The 13,534-nt window shown below is 42.1% G+C and overlaps 1 protein-coding gene across 1 annotated transcript in view; it reads left to right on the top strand.

Moving 5' to 3' along the window:
- Positions 1 to 13,534, top strand: part of FAM120B (family with sequence similarity 120B) — a 111,960-nt gene that overhangs the window by 55,959 nt on the left and 42,467 nt on the right. The gene's annotated exons all lie outside the window — the stretch shown is intronic.

Raw genomic sequence — 13,534 nt, 5'->3', positions numbered from 1 at the left:
GACGCACTGAAATGGGGGGGCCTGTCCGCCGGCTGAGATAGTATGGGGCCCGCCAGCCGCTGTGAGGAGGGAGCCGCAGAACAAGGAGGCACTGAAGACAGCCCTGCAGGCACATCATAGGGCCTCGGACGGCATTGAGGACCCAGCAAACAGAAAACACACAGGAAACAGATGAAGACAGAAGACCGTCCAGAAGAGGTGAGGGGGGGGGTAAATAATTAATTTAAATAATAATTATTTGTAGCCTAATGTTGTATAAAGTACTGTTGCAGCCTCTATAGCGGACTACAAATCTCAGCAGTACTTTATACAGAAATGATATTGTTATATAAAGTATTGTTGGCATGTGTAGTCCTCTAAAGTCTGTGGCATTCTGCATTGCTGTAAATACTAGGGTTGCACCGATATATCGGCCACCAAAAGATATCGGGCGGAAAAGGCACTTTGGGCTAAATGCCAAAAGTGCAATTTTTCTGCTGATACAGCAACGCATCCATGCTTTCTTTCCTCCCTGCTGGGCGCTGCTCTGTGTCCCAGCGGGGAGGAGAGAAAGTGACAGCCGGCCGAGCGCTGCGGGAGGAGAGCGCTGTGTTTGTGTTTTTTTTTTTTTTGGGGGGGGGGGGTCCCAAAAAAAAATCTTGCACCAGGGCCCTTTGTTCCTTAGGTCCGCCACTGTATAGTATATACTGTAGAAGCACAGACACGCACGTTGGTGTATATAATGTTTGCCAGACACATTAGGTTAAATAGTTCTATCAAGACAAGAGACATGTTCTAGCTACTGAAGTGTTTTTAATAGTATATATTGTATAGGACTATTTCATCTTTCAAATTGGCTGTCATCAGTATCCTACAGAGCAACATCCTGTAGCAGTAAGGTCAGTTAAGTCATGTGGTAGATCATCAGCGAATTTGATTTTCATTCCAAGCATTCCACCATTGACTGTATATTTTTATTTCCATTAAAGAGTAAAGTTTTACCCGCTCTACATAAGGGCACGTTTTAAAGCCTCTGCTGATAAATAACCCTGCCGCCAAAACAACACATGAGCTTCCATTTGCCGTAAGGTAGTTTGGAGCTGAAAACGTACTTGGTGACTTTTGCAGACTTCTGCATACCATAGGTTTAGTTTTGGGACATTACAGTGCAAGTCAAACCAGTCCTGACAGCTTCACATGAGAATGGCGCTAAAATGGATTGTACTTTGCATTGCCTGTATATGACCTCCAACCTGAAGCGGTTTATGAAGTTGCTAATTAGTATCATTTCAGTTCCCTTAAGCAAAACAGTTTTGTTGTTCCCTAAACAATAGCACATAAAGCAAAATAAAACCTTTTGTGAAGAATTTGTTAACATACTCGCTGCTGGAGCTCACACAGGTATACAGGGAGACGCTGCAAGGAGGACGGAGGAGATCAGCAGCACATAGATGAAAAAGGAAGAAAAATTCAATAAAAACAGTATTTTCCAAAAGTAAAAAAAATGACAATTCTTTAAGGCACATGGGGGGGATTCATCAAAACTGGAGCAAACAGAATCTGAAGCATAGTAACCAATCAGCATCCCTCTTCACTTTGCTCAGGTAAGGCTGAAAATAAAAGATAGAAGCTGATTGGTTATCATGGGCAACTGCCCCAAATTCTGTCTGCCCCTGATTTGATAAATTCCCCTCGTAGTGTTTTTGCAAACTAATTGTCACCCAGTAAAGGTTCTGTAAACGGGATATACAGTCATGGCCAAAGATATTGGCACCCCTGCATTTCTGTCAGATAATGCACCACTTCGTGCAGAAAATTGTTGCAATTACAAATCTTTAGGCATTCTCATGTTTATTTCTTTTGTTTGTTTTGGTGTGACACAAAAAAGTGGAGAAATAAAAAGCCAAACCTGACACATTCCACGCAAAACTCCAAAAATGGACTGCCAACATCCAGCCAGCCAAACAGCATGGAGCCGGCTTCCCAGGCAATCAGGAAGTCGAGTGGCTGGTAATGACACACTGCCTGGCTCCCTGATTGTCCGGGAAGCCGGCTCCATGCTAGTGGAAGTACCGGTATCGGCAAGTACCAAAAGAGAAATATTGGTACTTGTACTTAATACCGCAACAAAACAGTATCTGTGCATCCCTAATTGCCTTTTAACCCTTCATGTATGTACGGCCCTGGCATCGGGCTCTTTTAAACAGAATCCTGGCGGCTAAAGCATCCAGGACTCTGTTTACATTTGTAAGACCGACTGTCGGCTTTACAGTAGAAGCAATTCTGGCAACTCAGCTATCGTCAGATTGCTTCTACGGGCCGGTAAACTGCCCGAGCAGGGAACAACGACTATTACATCACTTCCGGTCCCACAGCTGTCATTGCTGGGCTCCTGAAGGCCAGCAATAAGCTATTTAAGTGCAATCTGTACTTCAATAGTTTATTTAAAGTGCAAAGGTAATACTAGGGGTCTTTTGGGCCCCCAGTATCACCTTAAAGAGTACCTGTCACTGCCAATATGCTATAACATGGGGGGCTTGTTAGCCCCCCTATGTGATAGAATTTAAAGTAAAGTGAAAAAGAAAATACCAGTTTTAAAAAATATTAAATGTAACAATAATAAGAAAACATTTTTAAAGTCCCCCGCCCCCCCGCGAGCATACGCATCTTCACGTAAACACGCTTTGGGTGTGCCTACGTATGAAAATGATGATCGCGCTACACATGTTGGGTACCGCCGCAGAGGCCAAAGTGAGAGCAATAATTCTAGGGCCAATATTTATGCTTATCTCTAAACTGATGACCTGTATGGGCTTTTAAAGCGTTGTCTATGGACTTTTTGGAGTACTGAATTTTATCGTAGTTTCACAGATGCACACAATTTTTGACCTGGGCATGTTGGGCATCTATTTACTCGTTGTAACCTCATCTTTGGGTATTTTATTGTGTTTTGAGGCATTTAAGTGAGAGTAATAAAGAGTTGCAACATAAGTAATATCGTGCAACATAAAAATTTGCAACTACCGACATTTTATTCTACAAGGTCTTGGCTTTCAGAAAATATATAATGTTTGGGGGTTTTAGGTAATTGTCAGGCCTAAAATGTGTATTATATCATGGGTGCAAAAAGGAAAAAAAAGCCACTGTCATGAAGAGGTTAATAGGTAAACACATCTGGAAGAATTCAATTAGTACTTGTATATGTGACCATTCTACATCCTATCTTGCCATAGCCACTGGTGTACACTTGGAAGCAGACAGTGCGCCAATTACAATGCATCGCACCGTTTGCTTTTCTGATTTTACAACTTTATTGAAATCCCACAAAGTGACCTTTCATTTATTTTATTCCCAGCCTAGTATTGCAGTGCGTGTGTAGTGCATCATTACATTCTGCTTTGAAAAATGTAGTGCATGTCCTGAATTGAAGTAAACTGAACTCATAGGACACGTTAGGACTGCATTAGGCATATGGCGTGAGCAGGCCCTTAGACACCAGATTACATTTTATTTGCTCTGTTGCTGTTAGGAAAAAGGTAAACGGATATAGGTCATCCACTGCTGGTCATATTAAAAGAACATCCTGCTTTTTCCATTATGGCATTTACAAAAGAACTTTCCAGTCCAGACACTGCCCTCTCTTGGTTTTCTCCCTACTTATCATACTGATCATACAAATGCATGTAAAGTTTAGGTCTTTAAGAAGATAGTAAGCCACTAAAAAAAGAGACTTCATCTAGATGCTTGTTTTGCCGGGGAAAATCGTTTCAGTTGGAAGAAAAATCTCAAAGTAAATGTAACCTTAAAGCTGAAGCGTGGGCTAACATTTTCTTTCAGGGATTAGCTTTGTACTAATAAGGTACTTCTAATGGTGTGTGCCCCAATGGTGGGCACTGCTTCTTTCTTGAAAAATGTTACTTACATGCAGTCTCTGATGGTGATGTCACTGCTGACATATTGGCGGTGAAACTGACAGGGGGCTGAAGCATCTACAGCTCCTACATTCATAAAATGTCCTGCATTCTTTTTAAAGAGTACAAAACATTCTGTTATTGAAAAAGGGTGTATGAACGTCATGGTCTCCTCTTGTCCAATCACAGAACTCCTTGTATCCTTTGAAAAATATACAAGACATTTTATGAATGTAGACGCAGCAGAGAGAGCGACCTTCTATGACAGTGATGGCGAACCCTTTTGAACCCGAGTGCCCAAACTGCGACGCAAAATCAATTTATTTATCTCAAAGTGCCAGCGCTGAAAATAAGTTTAGTATTGCAGTTTGGGCGCTCGGGTTTAAGAAACGTTCAACATCACTGCCTTACTGCCTTGTACGGCTCTCACGGGGGACTCGAACGTCCTTGCAAAGCTCCCCACATATCCTGCAGAGACCCCCTGAGACCCTGCAGTCTGCCAGATCTCAGGAGGGCTGTGCAGGATATGTGGGGGGCTTTGCAGGATCTGTGGGGGGTTTTGCAGGCTCCAAAGCCCCCCACAGATCCTGCACAGCCCCCCTGAGATCTGGCACAGCCCCCACAGATCCTGCAGAGACCCCACAGTCTGCCGGATCTCAGGGGGGCTTTGCAGGATCTGTGGGGGGTTTTGCAGGCTGCAAAGCCCACCACAGATCCTGCACAGCCCCCCTGAGATCTGGCAAAGCCCCCCACAGATCCTGGAGAGACCCTGCAGTCTGCCAGATCTCAGGAGGGCTGTGCTGGATTCACCAGTTGAGTACCACAGGTCTAAAAGGTAAAGGTAACCTCTAATATTGCACTGCTCAGAGGTAAACTTAAATGAGATTGCTTGCTACTAAATAGTGCACTGAGCACCTCGATCAGTGCCTTATAAAACACCCCTAATATCTGTCTGAATCCTAAGAGCAGAAAGATTTTACCTATCACTCACTAAGCGGTCATATATCTTCTCTAGTGTTGGTTTTTGGCTGTATTCAGCTGATGTTTATTTCCATTACAGTGTCATTAGAACAGAGAAGGAGAGTGGCTCATTTATGTCAGCACTTTACAGAATTGCACAGAAGTTCACCTAAAAATAGGGACCGTTTTGTTGAAAGGTATCACTTTACACACAACTGGCAATAAAAATCAGCAAACCAGTCCTTCTGCGCGTATCAACACAAAACAGTCTGCCTGTTTACGGTTAAATATTTACTGTGCTGCATTAGAGGCATTTAAAAAAACAAGTTCTTCTGGTTCCTTGTGCCTTTTCGATAGTGGCAAAGGTCTTCCCTTCTTTCAACTTGCACTACTTATTCAACTGCCTCACATAAGCAGGAAAGGCTTAGATTAATGGCAGCTCTTTAAGCATGTTTTGGAAATAGTGGCCGGTAAAGACCCAGACATCCCTTTAGCAAGCCGTAGATCGCTCATCATGCTGTTGGATAGCGAGGGAGATGGCAATTGAGTTGTCACCTGTTGTTAGAAGCTTTGATGGAGCAAAGAGACATCATGAGCCGTGTGGTTAGTTAGTTGACAGTTCAGCTCTATGTTCCTGGTTTGAGTACTGCTGAATATCTAGATGCTGGAATATGATGATTCTTGTGTGAATAGTGTATTCTGTTTTCTATTTCCAAGCTAAGTAGATGTGTGCTGTAGGAGCGCTGGATCCCTTGAGTGGATGAGGGTAGGTAGTCTGCATTCTAAATTTTTTTTACAGAGGCAGTTCTTTGTCGACAGGGCTATCACCATGAGTCCCTGGATACGTCTGTAGAGTGTAGGGAGGATGAGAGCACCATAATGATTGGATAAGTCCAATAAAGGTTTTTATTAAAATGAATGAAGTAGTATGAATCCAACAACATGTTTTGGAGGGGTGTACAGGACGCCATGGATAGGTCCTGGAAGGTCAGTATGTGTCCCCCCCCCCCCCCCTCTTCACAATGGCAAGCGTTCAGGGACCAGTCTCAAAGCCATTATTGCTTAAACAGGAACAGTCTTTATTTTTCCTCAAAGACAGACATCCAAGGTAATCCAACATAAATAGCTTATCCTCAGCATATAACAAAATAAAGTTTGCTTTTCTTCAGCATGACATAAAATAGAGTCTCACCAACTTAAGGAACTTCCCACAGAACAACCAGTTCTCAGCAAAGCCCAGTCCAGTTCAGCAGCTCACATGGCTTTCACTGCTACTCCAACTCCTCCGCAAGTTCTGTGGAGTTTCCTGTGTTTTCTAGCCACTTCCTCCTGCCTGGCAGTTAACACTTTGTCGCCCCTTAAAGGGACCACAACCCATATAGGGGGGACACATACCGACCTTCCAGGACCCATCCATGGCGTCCTGTACAGGGGTTTTCAGCTCCGCCTTCATATAGGCTTGTGTGGTCAGATGCAAGTGTGACAACCTCACCGCTAGATTATCAATTTTCTCTACCCAATTACAGTCCAGTACTGTTTTGAATTCACTGTCGGAATGCAAGCACTGATGAAGGAGGGGTTGTGAGTCCTCAAAACATTTTAGATTTCTACTATTGCATCCTGTTTAATAAAAAAAAACCTTTACTGGACTTATGCAATCGTTGTGGCACTCCCATCTTTCCTACACTCTACATTTTTAAGGGCATATAGCATGTGAAGCTTGCGGAAAGAGGTTTTTTTTTTTTTTTTTTGTGAAGAACTCCAGGCAGATGTGAAGGAGGTGAGATTTAGGCCCTAAATTTTGGTCAGAAGGGAGGTCAGCTCTCATGCCTTTGCATTAGCATAAGGTGCCAGACATCCCCAGGTGACTATTCTTGGGCCAAATACCAGTTATCTATGTTGGTTCAGTATGACCAATCACTATTGTTTTCTCCTAAGGAAAAGCTTTCCTGAGAGAAACTTTGAGGTTGCCATTGTTGATGTTTAATGCCGATTGCCTGACTGTCCTGACTCCTGACCCCATTGCTTCAATGGTCACCAATCCAGATCACATATGCAGACTCTTGACTTTTCTTTTGTCTTTTTTATTTTGATACTTCTTTCAGTGTTGTACAGAGTGTTGAAATTAGAAGATCAGTATAACAGTCAGAGAAGTAGCATTTTTAGGAGATCACCAGTGGCAGCCTCCATGCTTCCTCTTAGAATTTGTTATATTTAAAGAGGCTCTGTCTCTAGTAGAGGTGAAGCTGACATTCTGCATAAAATATGTGAAATTCACTTCTACTTATTCCTGAGCACAAGTCAGTTTCAGGAGGGTAGGTGCTGGTTCTATGTTATACAGCAGTGTAGTTTAAGAATCCCTCTATGTTCTAATTAGTGGAAATAGCTTATCAGTTATGGCAAACAAGATAACTTCAACACATACTGTTAATGTATTTAAGATATTAAATCTTGTTGATTTTACTCTAGCAGACTAGTCTGGCACTGTATCAAACTGATAGGCTATTAAAATATATCCCTTACAAAGGCAAAGCTCTGTTGTGGTGTATCCAATAGCAATAGACAAACAACACTACAGACTGTTTAAACAGAGATTGAATTCAACAGGTAACAAGCTGGCAAAATGGTTTCTATGAGGCAGCAGTGAGCAGTCACTGTCACTGAGACTGTTCGTGAAAATTGTACTGTTCCATAACACCATGATAGCTTTAAAGCTTCCCCCATGCATGTTATTTAAAGACCCGATGCCTAATATATGGTATTTTGTTTTTATTTGTGGCATGGCTACATGCCCTCCATGGCAGTGTTCAGCTTCCAATGCCTTTTTTTGACAGTAGTTTGCCTAGTAGCGCTAAAAATGTCCAGAATGTAACTAAAAGATTTCCCCCCTCCCCAGATTTCAAATAAGATTTACCGAACCCTTGGCAACCCTTGGCAAATCCAATCTAGGGAGATTCACCCATCACTAGTTTCACGGGAACAAGTGTTTCATTGGAAGATTTCCCCTCTATTTCTGTTCTAGTGGCATCTCAAAACTTTGGATTTTGACTCATTTTCATTCTCAGTGACATTGGTGATCAGGAATTAGAGAGAGTATATCTCCCTAATGGGAGATATACTCTCTCTAATTGACAGGGATTCTATCACCTTACCACTCTTTCTCAATGTTAAAAAAGTCTTGCCTTTACATATATTTTTAAACATATTTAAAAGCAGCTACTTAACTATATGAAGGTATCTGTAATACCTAATACAGCAGCACTTAGATATGGAAAAGGCAGTTCAGTTCTAGTTGCTATTCAAGCTCTGTTTAAGTGTACGTGCATTGGCAGTATACATGCTGACAGGAGGAGGGGGTAGCGTGAGCAGGGGGATGACCTTACATGTGTGTTACTGCTCATTTATTGTTTATTCTGCAGACTGGGTGTGGTTTGGACCAAGCTATGCTGCTATAGTGGAGGTCAATAGTCTGGCCATGCTTTGTAGCAGAAGTGCCTGGGCATTAGATGCCCAGGCACTGGCGTGTAAAGACTGGCCACCTGGCTTCCCGATTAACAGGGAAGCCGTCTCCATGCTGCCTTGTCACCAGGTGCCGGCTTTCGGGACAATCAGGAAGCCGGGCACCGTGTAATGATGCATTCCCTGTTAATCGGGAAGCCGGGTGGCGAGTCTTTACACGCCACCCGGCTTCCCGGCTAATCAGTAAACCAGGTGGCGAGTCATTACATGCCGCCTGGCTTCCTTAATGGGACTTCTAGTACAAGTGACGAGGGAGCATGGAGCCGGTTCCCCGGCCAATCAGGAAGCCGGGCAGCGTGTAATGACTCGCTGCCCGGTTTCCTAAAACCGGAAGCTCAAGTATCGTGCTAATCAACAGAGCATTCGGGCGAGTTCTCACCCAAATACTTGCCATATGCACCGATACTAGTATCAGTGCATCCCTAATATATCTATAGATATAGATATATATCTTATCCCATACGATGCAGTGTACGGCGAACAGTGCGTTCAGAGATCATTTGAGAGGATCCCTGATTAAGATCTGCAGTAATTTGATGCACTGTTGCCCTTCTGTTGTCTTGTACCAGTCTTGCCACTCTCCGTTCTGCCCTAACATTGACTAGTCGCTGACGGCCACAATTCGCACGTTCAGACCCAGATTTTCGGCTGACAGTCCAGTCTTTAAACACTTTAACAACAGATGCTCTTGAACATTTAACGAATTCTGCTGTTTTGCTGATACTCGCTCCATGGCTCCGAGCACCAACAATCATCCCACGTTCAAAGGCTGTTAAATCGCGTTGTTTACCCATATCTTCAGAAAAAAATCACTTCTAAACAACCTGCTTCCCTATTTATATTGGTCTGGCTCTCTAGCAACTTCAGCGCAAAATTATAGCTAATTTGCCTACAAATGTCAGGTGGTCATAATAATCTGGCCACTCAGTGTATATCTATATGCTTAAGCTGACATTTGTACTATGTATGATGTGTGCAGTTTTAAAAACCAGACTCAAGCTTCTCTATTATCGCATATTTTTTATTTTTTGCTGAACAGATCTTTTAGTTATCAATAATTACTGCTCCCAGTCAACAAACGAAATGTTATATGGTAAAGGTTAACCTATGTGACCTATGTCACACAGTCTACACAAATAGTTGACTCATTAACAAAAATTAGGTAAGATTAATTGGGTGCATAATATTTTATTCTCATGTTTACTATTAAGTTCAATTGTATTCTTTGTACTTTCATTGTTTGCAAAAGAAAGTAATTGCCCTTGGCCTAACTGCGTATTAAAATGAACTTGCAAGCAACTCTGTGGAATACAGTAGCTGATCTTATGTGATATTTCATTAAAGCAGGTCTTAGGGCTCATTCACACTAGACACTGCACTAATCGCACAGCGTCTGGTTTGCAGTGTGCCAACACAGTGCCAAAGTGCAGATCCCAGTTCATGAAGTTTTTTTTTGTTATTGTTAGAGCTTTATTGAAATGTCATTAGTGACTTGTCATTCAGGGCACAGCAGGGTTCGAGGCGGTTGTCCTACCACAACACAGTGGTGTGAATGGGCACAATCCGTGAAAAGGCAAATTGCCTTGTCTTGCGTTGGGGCTGCGCTGTAAACAACGGGCCAGCGCAGCTCCAACGCAGGTGGAGCAAATGGACCCTAAAGTCCAAACTTTTCTTTTTTTTTTTTTGTTTGTTTCGGATTAAGTGGGATGTTAGAGCTGGAAATGTCTGTCAAGTTTTTTATTGCTGTCTGCACTAGAGAGCTTCACCCTCTATGTTACACTCTCTGTTGGCGCCAGGACTTAAAGTGAGAGAATATACAACATTATTGTTATTGTAAGGAGAATAGATGGCCAATCTTCCAGTGGGGACAATAATTCTAGTGACCACTAACAGGTGACTTCCCTTACATTGGAGAGATTTTCTCATTTCCTATTGTGTCTCTATATGGCAGGAAGTGAAGGTATTTCTCCCCAATTGGACAAATATGACAAAACACTGATAAGGGTTTTAAGCATTCCCTTTTGTATTAAAACATAGCTTTAGATGTGTTAAAAATGTCTTTTAAATTTTGCAGGCAGGTATAGCTAGTCGTAGTTAGTCAGATTTAACTGGACATATTCTGTAATGTTGAAGATGTTTCTTAGCTTATCACTTCTTCAGTTTGGATACTAGTTCTGAGTGCCAGGAAAATGCCTATCATCAGAAGTGAAGAAGAGGCTTAGGCCTGGTTCACACCTGGGCGTTCTACAGCGCGTTCCTACGCTCTGTAAAACGTTCAACATGTGAAAACCAATGATTGCCTATGGGCATGGTTCCCACCTGGGCGTTTTACAGCGCGTAGGAACGCGCTGCAAAACACCCTACGCCCAAAGAAGTACAGGAGCTTCTTTGGGGCGTATTTGCCGCACTTATCCATTGGGATACAGCCAGGTAGCCCTCTGAAACGCGCGTTTGTCGCGCGATTTATTTTTACCGCGAATCGCTGTAAAAACGCGCGACAAACGCACATATTCAATACGCCTAGGTGTGAACCCAACCTTAGATAAGCTATAAAACATCTTCACATTAGATAACAAGTCCAGTTGAATGTGACTACCTACTTCTAGTTATACCATGACCTGGATAATTGAGGACCTTCACACACATGCATGTACTTAAAGACTTTTCATTAGACTGAGATTAGACTCTAGTGAGCAGCCTTCACAAGCAAATATGATTAATCTCCCACTTCAATCCATTAGAAAATTGTATACCATAGATCACATAATTGTACCAATGGGTACACTTTGATATCCATTTCAGGATATCTGTGGATAACGTAATTACGCCAAAGTCCAGAGGAAAAATGTATCGCAGGGTTGGGTAATTTTTCTAATAGATTATTGGACCCCAGAGATTGCAGCAGTACAGGAGATGTCTGCTTTGTACACATACATACATTCTAGTTTAAAGAGAGTGTGCATGACTAGATATGCACTGAGGGTGATTCATGAGAACTAGAGAAAAGAATGTCGGTAAACAGCTAAACCTGCAGAAACTAGCACTCTTCTACAAATCTAACCTTGCCATATGCTGGTAAAATGTAAATTAGGCCCCAATATATTCTATTCAATTTGAACATTTAATAAATGAAAGGCTAAGTTCACCTTTTACATAAACTGCCCTATTCAGACAAGAGGTCCTAGTAGTTTAAAATGCACTGTGCCATTTGTAAATATATCTATATATAAAGAGTGTTTATTGCAAATACCATACCTGTAGGCCTTTTCTGCCACCCACGAAGCCTGGCTGAAATACTCCTAATGTTTACATTCTTACGTCCTGACTTATTTCCAGGTCCTAGCAGACGTTGAGCACTCTCCCCAGCATCACAGGAATAAGTGGGCTTCCTGATTCAAAAGCCACGCATGTTCAGTATGCACTCTTTCCTGCTATTCCAGAAGCGGTTGAGCTCAACATTTCTGGGATAGGGGAAGCACAGTGCAAGCGTAGATTTTAAGCCAAGAAGCGAGCTTGCTCCTATGATGCTGAGGATGAGCACCTAACATCTGCCATGCCTTCGAAGTAGGCTAGGAGGTAGAAATGTAAATAGTGGGAGTATCTCAGCCACGCTACTTGAGTGACAGAAAAGGCCTACAAGTATGGCGTTTGCATGAAACAATATTTTTTACAAGTGCCACAGTGCATTTTCAACTATTTGTCTCTCGGCCCCTTGTCTCTATGGGCCCATTTGGGTAAAAGGTTAGCCCTTAAACCTCTCTTTGCAGGTTTGGCTATAGCTTTGCTTAAAATAAGTCACATATAGCGATATAAGAATGGCACCGGCAGTAAATACAACCTTTGTCCTGCTGAAGTTGTGCCACCAACGTGGAATTACACAGGTGACGGAAACATACTGACTACTAGAAAGTAAACAATGTATAAAATTCCAGAGGAGTAAAATCAAAGGGATCTCTCTGCAAGGTGTGGTTAGGTATTTAGGTGAAGTAATATATGTTGGCAGTTGTTATATTGTCTTTGTGTATCAGTATAGATTGAAAACACCTGTGATAGTTTTGAAGAGTTAATGAAGTCAGGAAAAAGCATATGTTGATTTAGAAAACTATATAGTGGTTTCAGTCTTTAGTCATTCTTTAAACTATAATATGCTAGGACCAATGCATCAGGCCTCTTGTTTAAAGATGGTGTTATACACCAACTACTCATTACCAACAATCATGTAACGTCATGGCCATCCTACCAGAAGTACATAAGTGGTATAAGATTGCTTTTTCTATTGCAAACTTGATATTCTGTGGATTAAATCTAAATGACAGATTCCTGTGTTTGACCGTTCTTCCTAGCTTGCGAGTTATCATTCTCTTTAACGAATAGTAGGAAACCTCACACTATAACCTGAGCAAATTCAAACTATGTAAATATACACTGCCTGGCCAAAAAAAGTCACCAACTAGATATAGCTAAGCAAATAGGTTAGAACCTTCCATTGGATAAGTGGTATAATCTGGAGTTGTTTCAGTTGGTCAGGTCTAGGTTCAGCAATGATATGGTAAAAAATGAGCCTCCTACCTGAATATACTGAATGGCAAGATTTTTTCATCAATTGATTTTTTCTTCCCTGATAGCACAGGCGTATTCCAAGATGACAATGCCAGGATTCATCGGGCTCAAATTGTGAAAGAGTGATTCAGGGAACATGAGACATCGTTTTTACACATGGATAGCCCACCCGTGTCCAGACCTTAACCCCATTGAGAATCTTTGGGATGTGCTGGAGAAGACCTTACGCAGTGGTCCGACTATCCCATTATCACAAGAACTTGGTGAAAAAATAACGCAGCTCTAGACAGAGATAAATGTTGTGACTATGCATAAGCTTATTGAAACAATGTGATGGAAAATGCGTGCCATAATCAAAGCTAAAGGCAGCCCGATGAAATATTAGAGTGTGTGACTTTTTATTTTGACCAGGCAGTGTACTTTTTGGCTGCAGTGTTATGCAACCTGAATTTTCATCTGCTGCACATGGCCACTGATGAATCTCTGAGCCAACTCAGTGAAACCAATGAAAAATGGCAACTCTACCACTTCTGGTGTTATCAGAATGTGGATCTCTAGGACTTGATGGATGCAAACTGACATTCTCTGAGGTGGACCGCTAAGTA

The sequence above is a fragment of the Nanorana parkeri genome, unplaced genomic scaffold, assembly GCF_000935625.1.
Source record: "Nanorana parkeri isolate BGI_ZX_2015 unplaced genomic scaffold, ASM93562v1 scaffold264, whole genome shotgun sequence".
Taxonomy (NCBI): Eukaryota; Metazoa; Chordata; class Amphibia; order Anura; family Dicroglossidae; genus Nanorana; species Nanorana parkeri.
The sequence above is the reverse complement of the archived record's forward strand: the minus strand, read 5'-3'. Positions and strand labels throughout refer to the sequence as shown.